A 17,473-nucleotide genomic window follows, 5' to 3' on the forward strand; every position below is an offset into this window, starting at 1 on the left:
ATCAACACAACTTTTGATTATAGATGACATGTGAAAGGGTGGAAAAAAACAATAGAAGAATATAAACAAAATCTATATTCAATAGATTTGACAAACAAGTGAATCTTTTAAGGGCCCAAAACATTAAAGACCCAAACAAGCATAAAATATAATCAACAAAATGCTAATGCGGCAATAACTTTTTTGATCCCTGTTGGCTTATTAATCTAGTAAAAATTAGAAGAATATATAATATCAAATTAATACATAATCGCTTACTAATAAAATGGAAAACCACATAACTCAACCCATAACAGATGGCATTAAGTTTTTCAGTAGAAAATATCTAAGGGCTTTTATTGAAAACTTGTACACTTGGGCCATAAATGAGCGTATGAAACCTGATTATTATGCATAATCTAAAAGCATGATAAGAAGAAGAATAATGCAAAGGAGACTACAAATTTATTTTGGTGGAAGGTACTGAACCAAATTTTATAGATTTTATTAGGATTGATAGATTTGATTCAGATGTATTTTTATTTGGTGAACTTTGTTAATGGTATGAAGTCCATATAACATGAATTTCAAATTGCTCAATTGATGACTTTCGAATTTGGCGAAAAGACATAATTAGTGTGTTGTGTTGGACATAATTAATGTGCAATTTTAATTTATAGTTTATTTTTCCAATTTGCTTAAATATTTTTTTTCATATGTTGATAATGGGGTGAGGGAAAGTTACTGGTAGGATTCAAACTATATACATAAAACACCACAAAATATGTGATGTACATAAATATTTTCTAGCTAATGGTGTCATGCATATAAATGCATATTTGAGTAGAGTAAGCCACAGGTGTTAAAACAATGTGTTTAATGAAAGTGCAGAAGGAAATTATGAACTTAATTTATGTGGGTTTTTCAAATAGGCAATTCTTCATCCCTCAAGATTTGAAGTTTTTTTTTTTTGGTTATGTTTCTTAATACTTTTGCTTCAATTTCTTAGAAGTATGTCGATTTGTATCTCCCCAAAATAGACATTATGGATTCAAAACCTGGGGCATAGTGTAATCCCCTTAATATAACAAAAAAAGGCTTCCCAATTCCTATCTCTTTTTTCTTTTTCTTTTTTTCCTTTTACAAACTTTATTTCAGTGCCTTTACAATCTTTAACGCTATATGCAAGACTTGCAGTAAGTCATTGATTCCACACTTTCTTCAGTGCATGCATCTTCACCTTTTTCTCTTTTTCCCACCTACCAAGAACAAGAAGATGAGGGTAGCGAGTAATTTTCATGGTGACTTTATATAGTTCTCTTTCAATTAATCAGATGGGGGGTGGGGTATGTATGTTGGAGAATTTTGGAAAGTTATAAGAAGTGTCCTCTCTTTCCATTAATCATATGTTCGATAAAAACTGTAAAAAGAAATATGACACACCTAACATTATTATAGGGTGCGTTTGGGAGTTTATAAAGGAATGGAATGGATTGGAATTTAAAAATCTTGTTTGGATGTTATAAAATAAAGGAATGGAATGGAATGAAAAGTAAGTAACACCGTTTGGAAGTGACATTAGAAGGAATGGAATGGAATCATTTTATAATAACATTACTATTATACCTCTCATTTTAAAGAACAAAAAAAATAATCAATGAAAACTTATAATTGCTAAAAAACAAGTTATGTATATTTCTATGTGTAAAGCAATTCACGCATCACATATTTATTCTTAACAAAATAAATATTGTCTAACAATGCAAACAAATATCTTTAAAAAAAAAATTCCGGTAATGAGTCTTGCTAAAACAAAACAAAATAACATAATCTATTCCAAAACTAAGCTTCGCCAAAAAAATCCCACACTTTTTTAATTTTTAGGCCTAGACATTAGTGTCAGTAAGACACATTTGCGCTCATAATCTGGGCAACCAAAGAACATCTCCTTATATGTTGGATTTTCCATCAAAAATATGTAGGCCTCAATCTTTGATATTGGATCTAAGTCCAATACGCCCAAAGTTACGTGAACTTCTGCTCCATATGACTTTGAAAAGCACTTTGCCATAATCTCAGTCGCCTTATCAATTGCCTTTGATACATTATCAAATGACTAGGAAATTACATTCCCGAGTTCAGCATCTTCTGCCAGTCGTCTTTTCTTGCTTTTAAAAGACATTGCATCTTGTGATGACACTCGAGAACGTGCAACATTAATTTCTGGTGACCTTTGATCATCTTCCACTTCAAAGTTCTCCAAAGAAACTTCATTTTGAGATATCAAATTATCAATCTCATCAATAGTGGTTGATGCAGCATACCTAGCACGTTTCTCCTTTGCAGTTTCAGCATGATTACCTTTTACTCTATCTTTAGCCCAAAGTTTTGCCATCTTAGAGTAGTTGGGTATAGGTGTTGTCATCCACTTCTTAGTTACAGGTTTAGACTATTACAAACCAAGACAAATGGTTAAACAACAGATATAATTATGTAACACAAAATTAAACTCACAAAAAATGGTAATTTACCGCTATGAGTGGCTCCCAAAGTTACGTGAACTTCTGCTCCATATGACTTTGAAAAGCACTTTGCCATAACCTCAGTCGCCTTATCAATTGCCTTTGATACATTATCAAATGACTAGGAAATTACATTCCCGAGTTCAGCATCTTCTGTCAGTCGTCTTTTCTTGCTTTTAAAAGACATTGCATCTTGTGATGACACTCGAGAACGTGCAACATTAATTTCTGGTGACCTTTGATCATCTTCCACTTCAAAGTTCTCCAAAGAAACTTCATTTTGAGATATCAAATTATCAATCTCATCAATAGTGGTTGATGCAGCATACCTAGCACGTTTCTTCTTTGCAGTTTCAGCATGATTACCTTTTGCTCTATCTTTAGCCCAAAGTTTTGCCATCTTAGATTAGTTGGGTATAGGTGTTGTCATCCACTTCTTAGCTACAGGTTTAGACTATTACAAACCAAGACAAATGATTAAACAACAGATATAATTATGTAACACAAAATTAAACTCACAAAAAATGGTAATTTACCGCTATGAGTGGCTCCCAAACTTTTGGTTCAGCTGTCCACATATTTAAAGAATCATTCCATCCAAAACCACTCAATCCATCTTTAAATATGTCATAGCATTTATGAAAATTCTTCTTCAGTGTCTTCTGTCGATTTTTCACCTTATCCTTGTTAATCTCCATGTCAAAATTTTCAACTAACTCTTTCACTATATCATCATATGCCTTAGAGGTAAAAGTTCCATTAACTCTACCACCTATGATCACCTGATGTAAAAAAGTATCCACTAAAGCATCATCCATAACACTACTCCATTGTACTTCTTTGCTTGGATCTCCACAATTCTTCTTTGATATCTTACCCATGCTATAATTAATAGGACAAAAAACACATATAAAATATTGTGTAAATATTAATATTAATTATCAAAAGATAGAGAGCAATATCAAAATGCAAACAAAGATAAATTTGCATAACATTTAGGTCTAAGTAATTGAAATATAGCATAGTCTTAAACGACATGACAACAATAAACCCAAAAGCTATCACATTTGGACATAGTTTTGCCGCATGGCTGATGCTATAGAATCTCTTATAATATCTCATTGCCTAGCATCCTCATCATCTTCTCTTGGAGTAGGGGCCACACGTTCAAGATGAGAATGCAAAACCTCTTCATCAACTTCAGCAATAAGACTTTCATCAGGATCGACATCCATTAAATAATTATGAAGTATGCAACATGCTAAAATAATTTCATTTTGAGTGTCAACACAATAATTAGGCTCTGTAGTACTTGCTATGATAAGAAATCTCTTTTTAAGTACACCAAATGCTCTTTCAATAGCAGTGCGCAATGATGCATGTCGCAAATTAAACAATTCTTTAGCATTTTCAGGGGGACGAACAGAGTACTCTTTTAAATGATAATGCACTCCCCTATAAGGTGCAATCAAATGACTTCTATTCATGTATCCCGGATCAACAAGATAATATTTACCTAATAAAGAATAACAACCATTAATTATATACTACAAATTTTTTAATTATAAAGAATACACCCTAATACGTATTTGAATTAAATTTACCTTTTGGGATTTTCAAGTTATCGTTTCTAGTTAAAGCACTCTTTATTATTCTTGAATTTGACGTAGTTCCTTCCCAACCTGGTAATACGTATGTGAATTTTAAATCAAATGAGCATATTGCCAACACATTTTGTGTTGTGTAACCCTTCCTACCCCGATATCTTGGTGCATCCTCATTAGACACTTTGACACGAACATGTGTTCCATCAAGTGCCCCAATACAATCTTGAGATTTAACATTATCTCTCAAAACATTTACCTTAAAATATATTTGTACTAAACTACTATCAAATATAAATTATATGCATGATATATTTACCTTAAAATATGGGTTGAACCTACTACTTTGTAGTATTTCAAGTGGCACTTGGGTTCCATCAGGTTGTGAAAATGGTGACTAATGGTCTCACTGGAACGACAAAAAAAGGACATTGGACGAGTCGTCTGATTATGTGCTAGCATGTGAAGAAACTTGCCAACTTGCTCTTCTATTGTGGCACGTTGTGTGTCTTGAAGATCACTATCTCTCCGCAAAATGTCACACAAACCTTGAAAAGCTTGTGGACCCATGCGTATTACATCATAGCATTTTTTACTATTCCTGAGTCGAGACATTAGTTCATCACGAACTTTTTGTCTTTCTATGGTTGATTGTGTAGGGATGTGGGGAACACGTCTTCTTTTTAGTCGTTGCCTTTGATGGATAATGTAACATAAATAACGGCATGCAGCATGAACCAAGGCTAGTTTCCGCATAAAGTCCGAAAAAATTATGGTCTTAAGTACATCATCATTCAAATCCATCTGAGTAAAAAAATAGTTATGTTATTAGTCTAACTTAGAAAATTATGGGCACATTGTAAGCAGATATACACACATGCATAAATACATTTACATCTTTATTAGTTAGTATTGTATCTCAACATTGATAAATAAATACTTAACATTGATAAATAAATATATAAAATATAACATAAATATGGTAATCCTTTAATTTCTTCTTTTTTTTTTTTTTTTTTTTTTTTTAAAGAATGTGATAATCTTAAAACCACCTATTTACAAAACCACATCCTAGTAGACCATGGTTTTAGACAAAACCACTGGTAATCCTTATTTGTAATAGTTGCTTGTGCTTTCTCATTTAGTATAAATTGGTCCCAATGCCTAGCATTTTAGCAAGTCAATTGTAAGAGAATAATAGTAAAATAACCATGGCAATTGTAAGGCAATTTCGTTATTAACCATCCCTAGCCATAATTAACCTTTATCAAGCATTGTTACATATATAGTGTCTACTAAAGTATGGTATAAGGCTATATGGTCAAAAAATATCTTATAGATTTTAGATAAATATTGGCTCAGAATGAAAGGGGTTGCTTTAAAAGGGCCCTTTTCAATTTGAAATATGAGTGTGAGTTTTTGTAGTTCATGTTATGCTTTGTTTTAAAACCGGCAGAACTTGTTTAATTAGCAGAGAGTGAGTGAGAGAGAGAGATACTCTATTAATGGAAGTTTGGTAGTATAATTATTTACTACATGCCAACAGACGTCAAATTATGGAAGTATTCAATAGTGCTTTATATCAGAAGGCATCCATGCTTGCTTCTGAAAGGTTATGGTCACATGCTTTAATAAGCTGCATGTGCCTCTGTCTGCAAGGAAAGTACTAAACTACTATTATTTTAATTAACATACTTTTCATTTTACTTTCTTCTCATTTAAAATTTTTTTTATTCTTGTTTTTTTCTTAACCGCACACTTGTATGTTGTCTAAACTTGTACACTAACTTTTGTAGATATTTCCTCTTAACCATACACGTTGTGAAGCCTTGGAGATATTACTAGCATTGGATGGTTGAATTAAAACTGGAAGTTCAACACACCACTTGCTTAACAGAGGAAGCAGAGATTGTAAATAACAGAGGAAGCAGAGAGGAAACAGAGTAAAAAGCAAATCAGTTGAGTTCTCCGGCAGTTCTCACTTTCAAAATTACAGTATTTCTACAGCAATTTTCTAGCAATTCTCACTTTCAAATTTCTAAATACAAGTTCGAATCTTAGCTGTACAGGTAACTCTAACAGTAATTTTCGTTTCTTTTCACTTTCAAGATTTTTAGGTGTATAGAATGCTAGTTTGTTTTGGTTTTTAGGTGTACAAAAACACTATATATATATATATATATATTTTTTTTTTTTTTTTTGGTTAAAAGGGATATATATTATAAAACAACTAACTATTTACAAACACGCTTATCAGCATACAAAAGGACAAACCATTCATATACTACAGGGAGAAGTTCAATAGAGGGAGGCTGATCAAACAAAAACACTATATATCACTCTTATAGCCAACAGTTCATAAAAATTAAAAAAAAAAAAAAAAGCCTAGCAAACAACCAAAAAGAAAAAGAAAAAGATACACATACTTGGTTTGAGCAATAACCGAAAATTGTAGCAGACAAAAGAAAAAGCAAGACCAGCGGCAGCAGCTTCACTCTACAGAGAACGGATAATAGAATGATAGCTATATTTTTTTATAGTTGAATGAGAAAAAAAGGGCTGATATTGAAGGGGTATTTTAGGGATTTTAACAAAAATTTCATCAAACCTAAATCCATTCCCTCTCATTCCTCCCAATTTTGAGGGGAACAAAAATTTGAAGTTTTGAGGGAAAAGGGAGGAATGAGCATTCCCTCTTAACCATTCTATTCCCTCCCACTTAAACTCCCAAACAAAGGAATAGACATTTCATTCCTTCCGTTAAAACTCCCAAACAAGAGGAGGGAAAAATATTCTAAAAATATTCCTTTGATTCCATTCCATTCCAGCTATATAGTATAGTTTCAATTGGGAGGTTTTTCTAGGAATTTTTTTTTTTTTTTTTTTGGTGTTTAACTCGAGAGAAGTGGTACATTTACAACATTTTCATAACAAATTTCAATAAACACTAAAAAACGAAATATAGGATACACCTTAGTGAGTCACCAACGCAAATTAACCTAATGGTGACCAGTTATATAGTTTAGTTTCAATTTTTTTTATGGAAAGGGAATGGGCTGCATAAATTGCTTGAAACTGTATTATTATTATTATTATTATTATTATTATTATTATTATTATTATTATGAGAGAATTTGGGTGAAAATGCACGTGAAGAAGTTCAAGAAAAATTTGTGTAATTTATCATTTTTTTTTAATCAAACTTAACTCAATTGTCAAGGAAGGCTTAGGAACAGCGTGACCCACTTTCTGGGTTCGTGAAAGGAAGAGAATAGGATGTAGAGTAATTTTCTGATGACCTGCCGGTATAAGATTTGGTTTACAAGATATCAATTTTTTTTAAAGCTTAGGTTATTAGGGTGAATTTAATCATTTATTATTTATAATTCTATCAATTTCTCTCACGTATAAGCCCAAACTCCCCCTTAATAAGTGGGGTCCAATATGTACGACTTTTAACATTTTAAATGAGAGATAAAGATTGAAGTCAAGATCTTCTACTTTGATACCATGTTAAATTACTGATTTTTTCAAAATTCTAAACTATTAGGGAATGGTAAATTTAATTATAATCATTTAACCAAAATTATAACAAGAATTGTGCACCAGTTCTTTAAGGAAGACACTTTAAACCGACTCAAATCTAAACATCTCAAAATTACATCTTCACAACTTAAACTGTTGCATTTTTCAATAAGATAAGATGAAATTTAGTTATATAGCGTTGAGGTTTAATCACAAAGAATACCTAATGCACATAAACAAATACTATCTTAGAAAATTATGATCCCAAATAGTATATCCCACCACCAATTAACAAAACTTTGTTAATTTGAAGTAAATAATGTTGTGTATTTGTAAGGTTGAATTTATTCAACCATCTAATTGGCTTTATTCCGTTCCAAATTTGCTTGTAATTCAGCATTTAGTAACCCTGTATTTAGGTGGGCTTGTTGTAAGGGTAGTAAGTGAGATAGAGTGAAGTTTGCTCAAGAGTGTGCAAGAAAACAGAGACTCGCGGCTGGGACTTGTGGGTGACTCGCGGCTGCAAGCCGCCAGAAGCAGCACACGTGCCAAGCATGCTGGAAGATGAACAGTCATGCTAGCTGGAGCACTACAGGACAAAACAGGACAACTGGCCATACGGTTAACTCGCGACTGGATCTCGCGACTTAGTCAAGCCGCGAGGTCAAGCCGCGAGCCACCCCTGTTTTGTAAAACCTGATGTTTCACATTCCTCTCCCACTCCAGTATAAATACCCATTTTACCCACGATTGAAAGAGAGCTTCCAGAGAGAATTTTGAGAGAGAAACCCTAAAGAAAAACCAGATTGTTTCACCCACAATCTCTACCTTAGAGTCTCTTCAAATTCCTCAACTCTCTTCCTCTCCATTGTCAAATCCTTGAGAGGCATTATACCAAACTTGGTTCTCACCATCATCATCATTGTGAGACAGTTGTTTGGATTTCTGGGTAGCAGTTAGGAAGGAACCAATCTTCATTGGTTGATGCTACGGTCTAGTAGCGGAATCTGGGAAGCTAGAAAAGAAAAAGGTTCGGCGCAACCTCGTTGGAGCAAGAAGCTTGGAGGGCTTAGGTGCACTGGGTAGATTAGGCTTGGAGGGTCTATTGCTGTCCTTGTATTCCAACTGTATTTTCTAGTGGATTGTTTACCGCTTGGAGGGCGGCGGAGAGGTTTTTCGCCGAGGACTTCGGTTTCCTCTTCGATAACACATCGCGTGTTGTCTTTGTGTTTGCATCTTCTTTCCTCTCTATCTTTGCCTTTTTATTATCTGCTGTGGTTTTATTTTGTTATGGCTTAGATAGTCTTTAACCAATTTCGTATTATAGCATGTGTTAAGTTTCCGCACACTAGCTGTTTGACATATTGCTTGTATTGGTTAAGTTGTAATTTGGGGGTCTAAACGTTCAAAGGTGTTTTGTACACGTTTTTGAACTTTCAATTGGTATCAGAGCGGGAACATTGCTATTGGTTTCATTACCATTGTGTGATCCTTGACTCCCTTTTGAGATGGATAGGTCTCAATCCCTAAATGCACCTCCATATTTTGATGGTAGTAATTATGCTTTTTGGAAGGTTCGCATGAGAGCTTTTCTGTGTTCTATTGATGAATCCGTTTGGGATGCTGTTGAGATTGGTTGGACCAAACCTGAGGCAGCCAAATCCACATGGGATAAGGCAGCACTTGCTGCATCTAATGCTAACAGTAAAGCACTCAATGCTATTTTCTGTGGTGTGTCTCCAGATGAATTTCACAGGATTTCTCACATTACCATTGCCAAAGAAGCATGGGAGATTCTGGAAACCACTTATGAAGGCACGAAGAAAGTGAAAGACACCAAGTTACAAATGCTGACCACTCGGTTTGAGGAGCTCAAAATGAGTGAGGATGAGTCTTTTGACTCTTTCTATGGAAAGCTAAATGAGGTGGTTGTCAGTAAGTTCAACTTGGGGGAGAAAACGGAGGACTCAAAGATTGTAAGGAAGATCCTTCGATCATTGCCGGAAAGTTTTCGTGCTAAAGTGACAGCAATTGAAGAGAGCAAGGATCTTGATGACATCAAAGTACAGGAGCTGGTTGGTTCTCTGCAGACTTATGAGATGTCGCTGCCCAATCAATGGAAGAGTAAATCCCTTGCTCTAAAGACTATTTAATGAGAAGGTGGAAGATCAAGACTCATCGGGAGAAGATGTGGTTGACAAAGATGTAGCCTACCTTGTCAAAAATTTCAGAAAGTTCTTGAAATTCAAAAATAATGGCAAGTTTGATGATAAAAGAAAATTCCAAAGGTCTGGAAGGGAGAAGAGGGATTTCAAAAAGAAAGATGGAAAAGAATCCCAACCCACACAAGGTGTCACTTGTTTCGAATGTAACGGGCATGGACACTTTAAGAAGGAATGTCCGAATTATTTGAAATCGAAAGGTAAAGTGTATGCCACGACCTTGAGTGACTCGGATTCGTCTGACTTAGAATCTGAAGAGAGCTGTGATGGAGAGGGGAACTATTCAGCTTTTATGACTATTGCTCATGTTGAGTCTTCGGATGAGTTGAATCTGCTTGTACGAGACCTTGGAGAACATAGTGATGATGAATCACTAGGAATTGTTGAAGAATCAGATACTGAAGAAGATGAAAGCACAGTAAATCTTCAAGAGAATTATAACTCACTCTTGGAGAAGTCGGGTGAGTACACAAGGGTGGCCAAGGCTGCTGTGAGAAAAATGAAGAAGGTTGAGGAGGACTACAAAAGTCTCCTAATTCGATATAGGGAGGCCAAATGTGAGATAGAAACACTGAATGGTGAGTTGTCCGAAGCTTACACAAAAGTGAGATTTCTTGAGAATGAGGTTGTGCAAGCGAATGCTAAAATAGAGAGGGTCACCACCAAGAAGCTAGATGATGTTATATCATCTCAAAAGAGCTTTTCAGACAAATCCGGATTGGGATATACCGGAGGAAGTAGTTCATCTGGTAATGTCACTAAAGAAGTGAAGTTTGTAAAGGCCAAAGATCCAGTTGTAGCTGACCTTACTGGTGAGAAGCTCGAGGTGGAGGAGAAGAAGAATGTGGTGAACCAACGGATGCTGAATCCCCGTAATCAGTCTGTGGGCAGGTCTGAATCTCGTGCCAAGTCACGTCCACGACCACAAAGAGGTCCTAGAGGAACTTATGTGTGCCATTATTGCGGACTTCAAGGGCATACTCGACCAAATTGCCAAAAGCTGAGAGCAAAGAACAGTGCAACTCCTCAAAGGTCAGGAGGACCCAGAAATGATTGGAGAATTTGGGCAGGTGATCAATCTAGAGATCAAAATGGAGATCCCGGAATGATGAACGTGATGAAGATGATTGGTGCATTCACCAACTGCTTGGAAAGCTTCTCACGAAGGTTTGAAAGCCCTAACTCCCGTACCCAATCCTATAAGGAAATCACCCCAAACGCAAGTGACATGTGGGTGAAAAAGGGTACTCATGCATAAGCATTACAACATGTCCATGCTTTAATACTTCCTATGCTTTGTGACAATGGTTGTTCGGTTTGCTTGCTGTTTTTGATGTTGATTGTTTGCTTGTCTACTTGTGAATTTTTTTAAATTTGTTTTATCAATCTTTTTGTTTCTTGTGTCAAAAATCCAAAAATCACATAAAAAAATTAGAAAATCAAACGGCTTGATTGACTTTGTTGAGTTTTGTCTCAAAACTTGTTTTGTCTTGTACCTTTGTGCTAATGGCTTTGTGCATTTTCGAGCATTGCTTGTTTTCATGCACTTATATCACTGTGGGAAAAATCTTGAAATCTATGTGATTGTTGTAAATAGATCTTCAAACTTGTCATGAATGATTAGTGAACGGTTATGTTGATCTTGAGACATGCATAAACTTGTGTCTATATATCTTCCCACTCTTTATTTTTGTTTTGCTAAAAAGAGCTCACCAAATGTAAATCTCCAAATGAAAAGAGATATTGAGCTGCAAAAGCCTGTCGCACATTCTAGTATTCGACTAGGAAAAAGGGTAAGCGACCTTATATTAAAGTGAATGTTTATTCAAAAAGCCAAAGGCTTGTTCATTAAAGTGAAATGTCAAATATCACTCTCACAATGAGAGGTGATTGCCTCAAAAGATCGAAAAGATCAAATGCTATGACTAAAAGTGGAGTAAAATGTAGAGCTCCAAGTCTTGTTATCAAGTGTTGTGGGAGGTCATATATACATATTTCTATAATTGAGATAGGTCACATGATCTAGAGCTAATGGTGTATGCCTTGGTTGAATCGATCATTGAAGCTTCACATTAGACGAAGGACTATCTCATTGGTGATATCCACACACAACACACAAGTTTATGTTCAATAAATGCCATATTCATTTGTGTGATTGTACTTGATGAAATGTGTTTTCACATGCTCAATCTTTGTTAATTCAAGCACAAAAAGATTTTTGAGTGTTTTAGGTGTTTTTGGAAAGTGTTTTGTTTAAAAAATCTGAAAATTTCAAAAATCCAGTTTTGCCCTGTTTTGGCGGCTCAGTCGTAGGTATGTCAAGTCGCGAGCCTCAGTCGCATCTTTGCTGGTCATTTTTGGCGACTTGTTCGCGAGTGGAAGGTCCAGTCGCGAGGTTCACTCAGAGATTTTCGCGGCTCAGCTCGCGACTCACTCGCGGGTAGACCTTCCAGTCGCGAAAAACACTTAGAAAAATTTTTCAAATTTTTGTTCTTGAGTGCTTTGGCGGCTTGAGCTGGCGATTGTGTGGCAACTTAATCAAGTCGCGAAAAACGCGTGTTTTGCAGAAACAGGAGCAGTTTTTAAACCTCTTTTCAGTTTTCCCTCGAACTTTTGTAACTGTTCATCTTCTCTCTAAACTATCTTTCTTCCAAACACTTCGTGAATCCATTTTCAAACCTCATTGGTGCTTCATTTCTTATCCAAATCATCAAGAAAAGGTATGGGTTTTGCTTTCTCAATCTCATTTTCCTTTTTCCTGCATATTTTTGTTACTGTTTGGACTGATAGTGTGTTCGAAATACTTCTCTCTTTGTGTAATGGGTATGGAGTGTCTTGTTTGATGTTGTTCTCACCTGTTTTCATGCTGAGCGGTCACAATGTGTTTTTTTTCATTGTTCTGATTTTTGCCTATTATTGAGTCTGAAAATCTTTTCTTAAATGGGTTTGGTGTCTATTTGACTTACTCATTTCACTTGCTTAAGTATTGATGTTGGTGTTCGGTATTGGTTACTGAGTTTTTATGATAACATAATGTATGTCTCTCAACCATGTGCTCTAGTGTGGATGATTGGTTTCTTCATGTTGAAATATTTTCCCCTTGTTCATATCTCTGGTGGAGTGTTTTATGTTATCTGCTCTAAATGTTCGAATGCTGTATCTGTTTGCATATCATGGTCATGATAACCTGTCTCATTGACAGTTTTGTCAGTTGTGTTGTCTATCTATGTCTTGGTGCACTATCACCATTTTGCTGCACCTGTTATTTTGTGCTTCTTTGTATTGTTGGAAGTTTGGTTGGGTCTGCACTATCTTCAGTTTGTGTTTATATATTGAAATTTTGTTTACACTGAATCTTGTTGACAATTATCTTATGTGGTATTGTTGTTTGGTTCTTTGCTGTGGGCCTGTTCTCTTGCAGATGTCTCATCGATCTTCTAGGGGTAAAGACATTGTTGCTGACGAACCAGCAACACCAGTTGCTAAAAGGACTCGTCTATCATCTCAGGCATCTTAAGATCCCAATGAGGATAGGTTCAGACTTCCGCTTAACTCACACACCTACTCAAATGTGTTTGACAAGTCAACCACTATAGTGGAACGGGTGGTAGAGTTCAACACCTTAGGGACCACTTTCATCCCTCGAATCTTTGAGAAACGAGATTGGGCAAACTTGTTCGGGAACTTTGATGATCCAATGGATGAGCTGGTCAAAGAATGCTTCTCCAATGCAACTGATCTTGGACCTGAACTCATTTTCTGGGTTAGAGGAACAGAGTTTAGTGTTACCCTAGACTCCATCGCAGATCTTCTCGGCATCACCAGACCTCAGAATGTGAATATAACTCCTTATGATGAACGAAATCCAGAAGTTGGAGAAATTTTACAAATCCTAGGATACGATCATGAAGTATCCAGTGCAGGAACATCCATCAGCACCGCAAAGTTTGCACCTGAGCTGACCACACTGAAGTTGATCATGTTCACCAATCTCTACCCACTGTCCAACACTACATTCATCAATCTTGGGAGAGCTCTATTTCTTTGTGACCTTATTACAGGAGCCCCCATTGATATATGTGCTCACATCTACTACACCTTGAGGAAGACCGCGTGTCGATCTGCAGCTCGAGGAGTTATTCCATTTTGCAGTCTCATCATGAAGCTCATTCTTCGTGCAGGCATTATTCCTCCTGCAGATGGAAAAATGTTGACTCGTCAACGTCTCATTTCCTTGTTCACTCTTCAAGCTAGCAGAAGTCACTCCTCTAAATCACCAAGAAGTGCTCACATCTCTCCGGTTACTCCATCTGCTCCTGACTCAGAGACACCTGCACATACCACATCTACATCACGTGCTGTTCCTGAAGCTTCATCGGCTAGTATTCCGCAAGCACAGACTGCTCCTCATACTGATAGAGTCGGCAGTGTACTTGAGCATATTCAGAAACACGTTGATGAGCTTGTGGCACTTCTCTACTCCACAAACAACCATGTCCAAATGCGTCTCGAGACTATGGAGAATCAACTAGATGATATTCAACGAAAGTTGGACGAGAGCCTTTAGCTATTCGTGACAAAAAGGGGGAGAGCATTCAGTAAGGGGGAGAAAAGTTCAAATGGAAGTGTGCATAGTGATAGGGGGAGTACACACATACTTTTGTCATACTTTTGTTTTTAGTCTTATCCTCTAAACTTATGGTTTTAGGTTTATGTTTGTTGCGTACTATTTAATGTTTTTATGGGTTTGATACACTGTGTTTTGGTGTATAGCTGTTTCTAACTCTTAACCTATACTCTTGGTTTAATCTTTAATATATTTTGATGATGTTATTCAGGATGTTTTTGTGGTTTGTACCCATGTGCTTTTGTAAGCTTTTAGGGTTAATGTTTTATGCATAGTTTGTAGGCTTTATGGTATGTACCTTGCTTAATGCAGCCTTTATGCTATGTTGAAATCAGTACTTTAATCTAAATGTTCTGCATTTTGGTTTATGTACTGTCACTCTTGTGCCCTTGTAGGATTGTTCCTAGATGCATATGCCTTGTGTGTTATGCATTGGTTGAGTGTTGAGCATACAAGTGTCTTGCCTTGTGCTTGTTAACTTGTATGTCCTTGTGTTCATTCCAAGTGTGAATGAGCACTGTGATCACTACCTTGTGGTATTCACTTGGTTGATCAAGCCATGGTTTGTTTATTAACTCCATCTTTGCTTGATCACATATTGCCTGTTTCATATGCATTTATAATTTTCTGCTTACAATGATCATGGTGTATTGTTGTGTTTCAGGAGTATTATGTTCATATGATTCAAGTGCTTCACAGCTTCTAGAGTTAGGTGTGAGTGAGTTTTGTTCAACTGTTCCCAACTCACATGTTAAGTCTAGAGTTTGTTTTAGGGTTTTGTCACGGAATAGCCAAAGGGGGAGATTGTAAGGTTGAATTTATTCAACCATCTAATTGGCTTTATTCCGTGCCAAATTTGCTTGTAATTCAGCATTTAGTAACCCTGTATTTAGGTGGGCTTGTTGTAAGGGTAGTGAGTGAGATAGAATGAAGTTTGCTCAAGAGTGTGCAAGAAAATAGAGACTCGCGGCTGGGACTCGCGGGTGACTCGCGGCTGCAAGCCGCCAGAAGCAGCACACGTGCCAAGCATGCTGGAAGATGAACAGTCATGCTAGCTGGAGCACTACAGGACAAAACAGGACAACTGGCCATACGGTTAACTCACGACTGGATCTCGCGACTTAGTCAAGCCGCGAGGTCAAGCCCCGAGCCACCCCTGTTTTGTAAAACCTGACGTTTCACATTCCTCTCCCACTCCAGTATAAATACCCCTTTTACCCACGATTGAAAGAGAGCTTCCAGAGAGAATTTTGAGAGAGAAACCCTAAAGAAAAACCAGATTGTTTCACCCACAATCTCTACCTTAGAGTCTCTTCAAATTCCTCAACTCTCTTCCTCTCCATTGTCAAATCCTTGAGAGGCATTATACCAAACTTGGTTCTCACCATCATCATCACTGTGAGACAGTTGTTTGGATTTCTGGGAAGCAGTTAGGAAGGAACCAATCTTCATTGGTTGATGCTACGGTCTAGTAGCGGAATCCGGGAAGCTAGAAAAGAAAAAGGTTCGGCGCAACCTCGTTGGAGCAAGAAGCTTGGAGGGCTTAGGTGCACTGGGTAGATTAGGCTTGGAGGGTCTATTGCTGTCCTTGTATCCCAACTGTATTTTCTAGTGGATTGTTTACCGCTTGGAGGGCGGCGGAGAGGTTTTTCGCCGAGGACTTCGGTTTCCTCTTCGATAACACATCGCGTGTTGTCTTTGTGTTTGCATCTTCCTTCCTCTCTATCTTTGCCTTTTTATTATCTGCTATGGTTTTATTTTATTATGGCTTAGATAGTCTTTAACCAATTTCGTATTATAGCATGTGTTAAGTTTCCGCACACTAGTTGTTTGACATATTGCTTGTATTGGTTAAGTTGTAATTTGGGGGTCTAAACGTTCAAAGGTGTTTTGTACACGTTTTTGAACTTTCAGTATTAATCTACTCTTTGGGTCAGGGCGCGTAGTCTTCCAAAATTACCATTCCTATTAGATTTAAAATGTCTAAAAATTAAAAAAACCCTACCTATTAAACACAAGTACACAAATGCTCTTATATTTTACTTGAAATACCCAAAATGCCAAGAATTGATTCTACTATTACTGATGCTAATAAACAAGTAGATCGCTGTCCTAGAAGAACTCCCATAAAGGAAGAAGAATGAACTTTTCTCCATTTCTTGTTCCCTAATTCTAAAATCAATTATTTAAATTAGAGTATTTTAAATATTAAGTATAATTTTTTTTTCAACGGATTGTAGACAGATTTGCCATTGTATAAATTTTGGTGCAATTTTTTTTATTAAATATAATCACCTGTTCATAGAAAAATTAGAAATACTATGAATTCCGGTACGTCCATACACAATATTTTTGTCTGTCCACAAGACAGAGATCACTTACAGGTTAATTTAAGGTCGAACTCATAACACTTTTGAAAGCTAAACAATAGATTTTGTATCTTTTTCCTCCTGAATTATACTTTTTAATTTCTTCTATATTTATTTATGCACCCTTAAAAAAATAAAAAATAAAAACTTTCGAACCTTAAATTTTAATTTGATATAATAGGAAACCACCTAGACTCCCTTGGTGCCATTGTTGTTGGAAACCCCACAGGCCGCGGCCAATACAATGGCCAAGAAAGGGCACAGCTATCGCAGAATTTATTTTATTTTAGTTTTTATAAAAAATTTCTTTTTGGTCACCCAAATATTTTTTCCACCACCCCCTTTTTTTTTTCCAAATAGTTTTGACACAAGTCACCACGCAATTCTAAAAGTCTTTAACGCTATATGCAAGACTTGCAAGTCATTGATTCTCCATTTTCTTTAGTGCATGCATCTTTTCTCCTTTTTTTTCTTTCCCAGCTACCAGAAGACAAGGCTAGTAGCAATTTCGTGGTGACTCTATAGTCTATATAGTTATCTTCCCATCAATCAGATGGGGGTGGGGTATGTATGTCACTATGTTGGAGAAAGTTCCCTCACCAGTCACTAGTTTTTATTATTATTA

Source organism: Quercus robur, chromosome 9, assembly GCF_932294415.1.
Source record: "Quercus robur chromosome 9, dhQueRobu3.1, whole genome shotgun sequence".
Classification (NCBI taxonomy): Eukaryota; Viridiplantae; Streptophyta; class Magnoliopsida; order Fagales; family Fagaceae; genus Quercus; species Quercus robur.